Source organism: Ursus maritimus, unplaced genomic scaffold (genome assembly GCF_017311325.1).
Source record: "Ursus maritimus isolate PB19 unplaced genomic scaffold, ASM1731132v1 scaffold_7, whole genome shotgun sequence".
NCBI lineage: Eukaryota > Metazoa > Chordata > Mammalia > Carnivora > Ursidae > Ursus > Ursus maritimus.
Window position 1 is genome coordinate 54,259,360 of NW_024426885.1, and position 8,568 is coordinate 54,267,927.

The 8,568-nt window shown below is 55.2% G+C and overlaps 1 long non-coding RNA gene across 1 annotated transcript; it reads right to left on the reverse strand.

Annotated features, from left to right (window-relative positions):
* Window positions 1-4,279: 4,279 nt before the first annotated feature.
* LOC103667799 lies at window positions 4,280-8,252 on the reverse strand. The gene is made up of 2 exons (XR_569860.2): window positions 8,016-8,252; window positions 4,280-4,661 (listed from the first exon to the last, which is right to left on the reverse strand). It is a non-coding gene; the product is annotated as an uncharacterized LOC103667799 (long non-coding RNA).
* Between the last annotated feature and the right edge of the window lie 316 nt (window positions 8,253-8,568).

Below are 8,568 nucleotides of genomic sequence, written 5' to 3' on the forward strand. Positions count from 1 at the left end.
ACAGAGATCACAAAAGAACCAGGACCTTTTGAGGAGCTCCCACCCCATTTATGATGAGCCATATACCCCCAGCAAGTAGCAGCCCCCCTCGTCAGTGTGGGAATTCTCACCTCTTGGTACATCCCCACTTAGTGCTTCTTATTTCTTCTAGTATACCTCCACAAACAGGGAGCTCACTCCCTGTCATGGGAAGGCCCTCCATCCCAAGGTCATAAGAGGCTTTTTTGTTTTCTATTTGTTTTTAGCACAAGTCCAAAATTTGCCTCTTCACGCTGGACTCCCTTGGCTAGCCCCTTCTGGGTCTCAATTTCCCCAAAGGTCCCTTTCATCTTCGATATCATGAACCTGCTTTAGAGACTGGTCTCTATCATTCACTGCTGTGGAACTTGGGAAAGCGAGGGGGAGCTCTGACCCCCCCCCCCATTGTCCCTCTGTAGGATGGGCAGAAATGAGATCAAGAGGTGAGAATCTAGAGCTCGATGTAAATGGGGGAGACTCCAATCGCTATTACATGGTATCATTGCCCCTGGCGGGAATTTGGCCTGGAATCCCAGTGCTAGGTCAGTTGACTTTTCCTGAGGCCTTTCTGTCTGCAGGTGAGAATGAGCTAAGCCTCCTCCCTGAACCTGGGGCAGTTTTAGCCATAAGTATCCCACTTCCGTCAGGTCTCGCACCTGACCCCCCTTGGAGCCTGTGGCCAGTGCTCTGGAGCGGCGCTCCACTGAGCAATTCTACTGGAAGTGCTAGAAGCCTGGAGTGTCTGCAGATGGGGTGACTGTCAGTGGCTTTGGCTTCCCTGCACAGCTGCTTGGCGCCTTGGGGCCCAGCCCGGGATCTCACCGGTGGCTGATCTCACCGCTGCACTTGTGGCTCTGGGCACTCATGTGCTGCCCCGTGGCCCCTGCCCACCACCTGAATGGCGTTCCCAGGGTCCTGCGTGCGCGCAGCGTGGCCCACCTAACATGCATCTAGTTGGAAGACCTCCACTAACGGGAGGCTGGGGAATTGAGAAGCTGGGACATTCAGCTGCAACAGTCTGTACGTTCTTCTTCCCCCCAGGAGTGGGAACGCCTCCAAATACAGAGGGCTCAGAGCTGAGGCAGGACAAACATACTAGAGGCCAGCCCTACTTACTGCAAACTACCTTCGGCATGCATCTGTGTGAAGAAAGGTCACAGGCAGGATGCAGATAACCATTCACTCTGAGCACGTGCTATATGCCAGCCCCTCTTCTGAGGGATTGTCACCCTCACCTAGGGACGAATCACCTCACCTAGGCCTCTGAGTATCCTTAGAGGGGATTACACCCATGGCCCCTGTCTCACCAACAAGAGTACTGAGACCAGAGAGGTAGCAGGGGTCGTGCAGCTAGCGGGAAGCAAACCCTGGTGTGAACTCCACCGTCCAGTTCCTGGGCTTGCGTTCCTGGGGTTCTGGCTCTTCCCCTCTGGCTTACACCCAGGAGACCCAGCCACCTTCCTGAGGAGACAGAGAGGAACACACACGGCTGAGACACCAGGCAGACAGTGCCCAGGACTGGAACCACCGAGCGACCAGGAACTCGGGGAGAGAAGGGAAGTCAGTATTTTCCTTAAGATATGTGGAACACCATGAAGAGAAAGGGACAGGAGTCAGCTGGGAAGGGTCCTTCTGCCTGAGCCCATCCTGGGGTCTCTGGCTTTCCCAGATCAGGGCTCAGTCCAACTTCAGAGACTTATCCACGGCAAGGACAGGAGCTGGGAGGGGAGGGGTGTCTTCCTACAGGGCCACCATTAGGCAAAGCTGAGCCAGCCCTGCCCAGACAATGCCAGCTGTCCCCAAAAGCCAGAGGTCCCTTGGTGGCATCTGTAAATAAATGGAATCCAGGGTTGACCCAAGGTTGGTAATTCCCAGTGGTTGCCAACCCTAGCTCTCCAACATAAGCACGTGGACTCAAATGTGTGTCTTACGACCCATGCCTGGGCCCCGCTCACAGGGATCAAGGTTTCATGACTTGGTCTGGAGTGGGTGTTGGCATTGGTAGTTTGCAGTGTTCCCCAGGTGATTCTAACATGTAGCTAGGGTGCAGAGCTCTTGTCCCCTGGGAATCTGGACCACCTCTAGGCCTGGAGAGGTTAGGAGGGGCTCCTTACTGAGGTCTACCCATGGCTGTGTCCCCACCTCCAAGCCCCTTGGAGGAGATGGCTCCTAGAGTAAGTGGCTAGATGCCATAATGTGAACATAGAACAGGAGGCTGTGAAATAACCCTGTCTTTCACCAGAAATAATCCAAGACACTAAGGCCTACAGGGCAGCCTGCAGGGAGAGGCCAAGGCCTCTTCAGGGAACTAGCGCTGCCAAGAAGAGCCACACCCAGATAAAGAAATTCTGAATTCCCTAAAAGTCCACCTATTCCAAGAATCTCTCTGAGCCCCAGTTCATGGGGATCTTGCCCCTTTGGGTTCCTTGAGCCCTGACTGACAGCCAGGTAGCCTAACAGATGGGGACTGCTCGAAGACGACAGTGTCCTGCTTGGAAACCTTGCATTGTTCTTCACTGCCCTCAGGATGGAGTCCTAACGCCTTAGCCTGATGTTTGCAACTCCAACAGCCGGCCAGCACCTACCAGTCACCCAGCACTCTCCTTTACACATATGAGAAGTGCCTGGCAGCTCTGGGCTGCTGGCAACAGGGTCGCTGTGTGCATTTAATAATGTGGAGAATATAAAATGCCTAGCACAGGGCATGACATACAGGAAGTCCTTTTAAAAGTGCTAACTACCGTCACCCCCATCACCATCATCACCATCACCACCATCACCATCATCTTCATCATTGTTGTCACCATCATCACCCCCATCATCATCATCATCACCCCCATCATCACCATCATCACCCCCATCATCATCACCATCATCCCCATCACCACCATCATCTTCATCATTGTTGTCACCATCATCACCCCCATCATCATCATCATCATCACCATCACCACCACCATCATCACCTTCATCATCACCACCACTGATGCCTTTGTTGATTCTGGCCCTTCCTCCTAGACTGCCCTTCATTCCTTTCTCAGACATAAAGGGGTATAAGTGAACATAAGTCCTGCTCATCCTCCATGGCCCAACTCAAATGCAGCCTCCTCCACGAAGCTTCCCTGATGTCCATAGTCAAGAAGCCTACCAGTGCCTGTGTGTGTGTGTGTGTCCTCTTCCCTCTTGCACCAAACTATAAAACTTTCCAGTTCACTAGCCGCAGCTCCTCTCCCACACCTCTTCACTTCCCTTCATCTACCCCCACCCCCAACCTCTCTGAGCAGTTTTCTGGGTAACCTACAGAACAGATGATCAAAATGGGGGACACTCAGGACCCAGGAAAGCACTGGTGTTACCTACTTCTGTCTCCCTGGCCCCCACTAGCTGCCTTGTAATCTCTGTCCCTTCCCGACATTACCATCTACCAAGCCTAAACGCACACTACAGTTCCTCTCCTGTCCTAGATGAGGGCAAAGACCAGAGGCCGTAAGTGTGGTTTCAAGTCTGGGTCTTGCCACTTTCTAGGCTCGTGTCCTTGGATGAGTCTCTCCCTCTTTGGGAACCTGAGCTGTCCCTTCGTGCACAAGAAGTGTAGGTACAGGGATAGAAGCTTTCTCGGCCCCTTTCTGACTCAAGCATCCTGACTCTGGCATGGGTAGGAGAGGGGTTTGGGCCTTCCTCACACAGCTGTCCCCCCTCTGAGCTGCAGATACTATGTGGGCTTGAGGGCTCCTTTCACACGGCTCTGCACAGATCAGGCCTCCTTCCGACCCAGAAAGGCAGCAGCAGTCTGTCCTGTGTTCTGGAGTGGCTGGCTGGGCTGCGGACTGAGGCAGGCCCCATGCGAGGCATGCTCGGCTCCCTCTCAGCTGAGAGGCTCAGAGCTCTTGGCCCGTGAGCCCGAGGGGAGGCATATTTACGGTTTAATAACTGTCCTATTGATCCTCATTTATTTGCCGCCAACGGGGCTTCCCAAGGAAAGGCGTGAAGGCCGTGTTTGTAAGTAAGTCTCCAGTTGGTGCCATCACTCAGCCTGCCAGGCTTGTGAGGGAGGTGAGCCGGGTTAATAGACCGCAGTGCCCTCCACTTAGCTGAGCCCTGACGTGCAGCTGCCCCTGGGACCCTCATGAGCCCAGGCCCTTTCCCTGTGCTCGTTACGGTTAGTGATGCCCTTCCGAGGCGACTCTCTCTCCTGACTGTCCTTGAAGGAGGAAGAGCAGGGTTTGGCAGCCCAGCTGACAGATGAGGACACTGGGACTCGTAGAGCTTACGTAATTTATTCGGAGACATGGTGCCAGGAAAGGGTGGGTGAGGCCGACTGCAACCTGAACAGTTGTGACGGGCGGACTGCCAGTTAGCCATTGCCGTGTAACAAACCACCCCAGAGTCTAGTAGCTTAAAATACGAACTATTATTTCTCATGAGTCCATGGTCTCACCAGTCTGTGAGTTCAGCCGATCTGAACTAGGCTTGGCTGCCGTGGGCTGGGCCCCGTCAGGTGTGGGTGGTGAGCGGGAGGGTCATCTGGGGCTGGCTGCTGCAGGATGACCTCGGCTGCTGGGACAACCGGGCTCTGCTCCATGGGTCTCTTGCATCCCTCCAGCCGGCTGGCCTGGGCTTGCTCTCCTAGAGGTGGCGGAAGTCTGAAAGACGAAGCAGAAATGCCCCAGCTCCTTAATTTGTATCGTTTGCTACCCCTCTCCCCCTCGCAATTGGCTAGACAAGTCAGTGTTGGAGAGCAGGACTGAAAACCCCCGGTGTGGTGAGGCATGCAAATTGAGGCCAGCAATGCTGTCAGGCTACCACACTGACTCAACTTTTTAGCATTCTGCACTTTCCCTTATGAAGAGTTGAGGCCTTGAACAAACGGGATCCTGTTGTCTTTTCCTAAGTCTGGGTAGCAGGGTCAGCCCTCTTGAGAAGCCTGAGACTTGATGTGGGGTCACCAGAATACAAAGCTGAGTTCTAAGGGTTTTGGCTTAAGACATGGAGTTTCTAAGGACTGAGGCTGTCCCACGAGAGATAAGATGGTGAGCTCCCTGTCACTGGGGATGTGTAAGCACTGATGAGATGCTGACTGCACGGCTGCAGAGGGATTCTGCTTGCAATGAGACTGGATGTAGATGCGATGAGCTCCGAGCTCCCTTCCAGCTCCCCCAGTCCAGAAGCTTCCAAAAGAAAGAGTGGTCCAATTGCCGCTGACCCGGGGCAGAGGAATGCGGCAGTCCAACCCCTACCGCCTCTCCCGGTCTGGCCCCAGGCTCGGCGGGTCCCAAGGGCAAGTCCAGGGCAGAGCTGCCTTCTAGCAGGCAGCACAAATGAGAGACTCCGAAATGTCCCCTCCGGCCCCGCTGGAAAGAAGGGGAGAGTGACGCTCGGGGCAGGACGCTCCCAGGCAGTACAGAGAGGCAGCCTGGCGGCGTGAGGAGTAGGGACCCTGAGCCAGACACGCGCGGCTGGAACTGACCTGGGGTCAGCCCCCGCTTCCTCCCCGCCTCCTGTCCTCGCCGACCGAGACCGTGAAGATGGAACTTCCACGAGATGAAACGGAGACTCAGCAACGGTTTTTTCCTTTTCTTTTTGAGTCACAGCAGACAAAAACAAGAGCTGACATAAAGTCCATGTCCCCTCGGGCCCACTGTAGCCGCCTGCCTGTGCCTCTGCCCCGTGTGCCCAGTGGGCAGCTCAGACATCTGGGGGGGAGGACATGGTGTCCCCGAGGGAAGGGCAGGAGCCGGGCCAGGGAGCAGGGGGCCCTGGTCAGGACACCCCCTCTCCCACTCCCACCTACGTCCGGAGATCAGAGCAGGGATGACTGACCAGAAGGGCCCAGGACTGACTGGAACGGTTCACCGACCACCTGCCCCCTCCTCCCGTTCCGGCCTCCGGGAAGCGCGCCTTCGCTGCGGCAGGAACCTCACTGATGGAGAGATAGGTGGGGAGGAGGCAAGGAGGGCGGTCTATGACGGCCTTTCCCACTTTCCACTTTCCGGAGCCTTGGGATGTTTCTCGGACAATAATAGCAGCAGAGCCTCGGACCTCTCCCCGGGTCTGTGTGCCTTTAGCGGAGCGGGCTCTGTGCAGAGGGGTGGACCGTCCCCTGGCCGCCCGGCCCACCGGCCGCCTCCCTGCGCTGCCGACTGCTGCGGTGACCGACAGACACAGTGAGTGCGGGCCGGCAGCGAGTGGACCAGCGGGCCGGCTCCTGACGATCTTGCTGACCGACACAGCAACTGGCCAACTAACTGGCTGACAGACCCAGCGGCGACCGACGGACACGGTGAATGAATGAAGCACGTATGGACTGGTTGACTGAAGACCGTCTCACCGACTCCCTGACTCACTGACTCTGTGACTGGCCTGTGAATGGACTGACTGATAGAGCACCTGATAGGCCCGTGAACTGCCTGACCGCCTGTCTCACTGAGGCAGCACTGACAGACTTACCATCAGATGCGCCTGACCGACAGACTCATGGGATTCCTGACTGAAGTCTGCCTCACCAGCTAACGCACTGGCTGCCATAGCGAATGTCCGTGACGACCTGATTGCCTGGCTGTTTCCTCCCCGACTGAGGACCGTCTGACTGACTCTCTCCCGCACTGACGTCGTGATGGACCACGGACGGATGGACTGACGACTGGCACGCTGACAGCTGACCGCTGCAGGCGTTGATGAGCCCTTCACACTCACCCTCACAGCAACGGGCTGCAGACCCGCTGGCTGACTGGCGGGCCGACCTAGTCAGAGCTAACTGCCTGACGACGACGACTAAAGCACTGACGGTCTCCCCACGAGCCACCACCGACAGCCCGATTCACTAGCTCCCTGAAAGCAGACAGGCCCGCTCGGTGACAGCCGACTGACTTGCTGGCTGACGGACTGACCCACCGCTTCACAACTGTCCGCTGCCTGGCTGACCCCGGCCGACAGACGGCTGGCTGGCCACCAACCCAGCAGCGGCCTGCTGTGCGGACTGACGGGCCCAACCGGCGACAGGCTTCCTGGCTGATGGAAGACACCGTGTTTCGGAATCCTTTCTGGTTCCTTGTTCTTTCTCCTTCCCGACCCTTTATCTCCCAGCTCAGCTTGTTCACCTCACGTTTTTTAAAATGTTATCTATTTTGTGTGTGCCTCAGACATACCAAGGAATGTAGACAATATACATGGAAAGTCTAAAGAATGAAAATGAAATGAGCACCTGTATGCACCGCTTAGATCCCCGGCTGAAGAGTGGCCCTCCACCGGCTGCACCGTACCGCCCCCTGGGCAGATTCTGACGGCCATCCATGCCTGGGCTGCACCCCCGAAACGCTCGTCTAACTGGTCTGGCCGGGGCCTGGCATTATGGCTTCTCTCCCCCAGTTTTATTGAGATAAAATTGGCAAATAAAAATTGCATATATTGAAGGGGCGCCTGGGTGGCTCAGTCGGTTGAGCAGCCCTCTCTTGGTTTCGGCTCAGGTCATGATCTCAGGGTCGTGAGATCGAGCCCCGTGTGGGGCTCCGTGTTCAGCGGGGAGCCTGCTGGAGATCTTCACTCTCCCTCTCCCTCTGCCCCTCCCTCTGCTCGCCCATGTTTTTCCTCCCTCTCGCTCTCTCTAACATAAATAAATAAATCTTTTTGAAAATTGTATGTATTTAAGGTATACAACAGGATGTATATACAGGCAGCGAAACGATTACCGCATTCAGGGTAATTAATGTATCTGTCACCTCACATGGTCACCTTTCTTATGCGTGTGTGGTAAGAACCCTTACAATCTACTCTCGCAGCAAATTTCAAGTCTACTATGCAGAATTATTAAGTACGGTCACCATGCTGTACACGAGATCTCCAGAACTTAGGCATCCTGCAGGACTAAAACTCTGTCCCCTGAGGCAAATGTTGCCCCATACCCCCACCCCCGCCCCAGCCTCTGGCAACCACCATTCTACCTTCTGTTTCTAGAAGTTTGGCTTTTTTAGACTCCACATATAAATGAGATCATGCATTACTTGTTTTCTGTCCGGCTTACTCCACTCAGCATAATGTCCCCCAGGTTCATCCGCGTTGTCACAAATGACAGGATTTCCTTTTTTAATGCTGAGTACTATTCCGCGGTGTGTCTAGACCACATATCCTTTATCCGCTCAGCCATCGGTGGGCACTTGGGCTGTTCCCACATCTTGGCTCTTGTGACTAATACTGCAGTGAACAGACGCAGCTATCTCTTGGAGAGCTTGGCTTTCTTTTCTTTAGATATGGACCCAGAAGTGGGATTGCTGGGTCATGGGGTAGTTCTATTCTTAGTGTTTCGAGGAAACTCCATGCCATTTCCCCTAGTGGCTGCCCCTGTTCACGTTCTGGCATCAGTGTTCTGAGAAGCCTCCCCAGTGCTTATGATACATGACAGGGTCTAGCGTCCTTGGGCCAGACCCTCTCAGAATCCTGGCTTAGCCTCATTGCCCGAAGTGTGGTCTGAGCCTGTAGCTTCAGCCCCACCGGGGAGCTTGTAGGAAATGCAGACTCTTGCCCCTCCCCTACGTGACCCTCTGCATGAGAAACTGC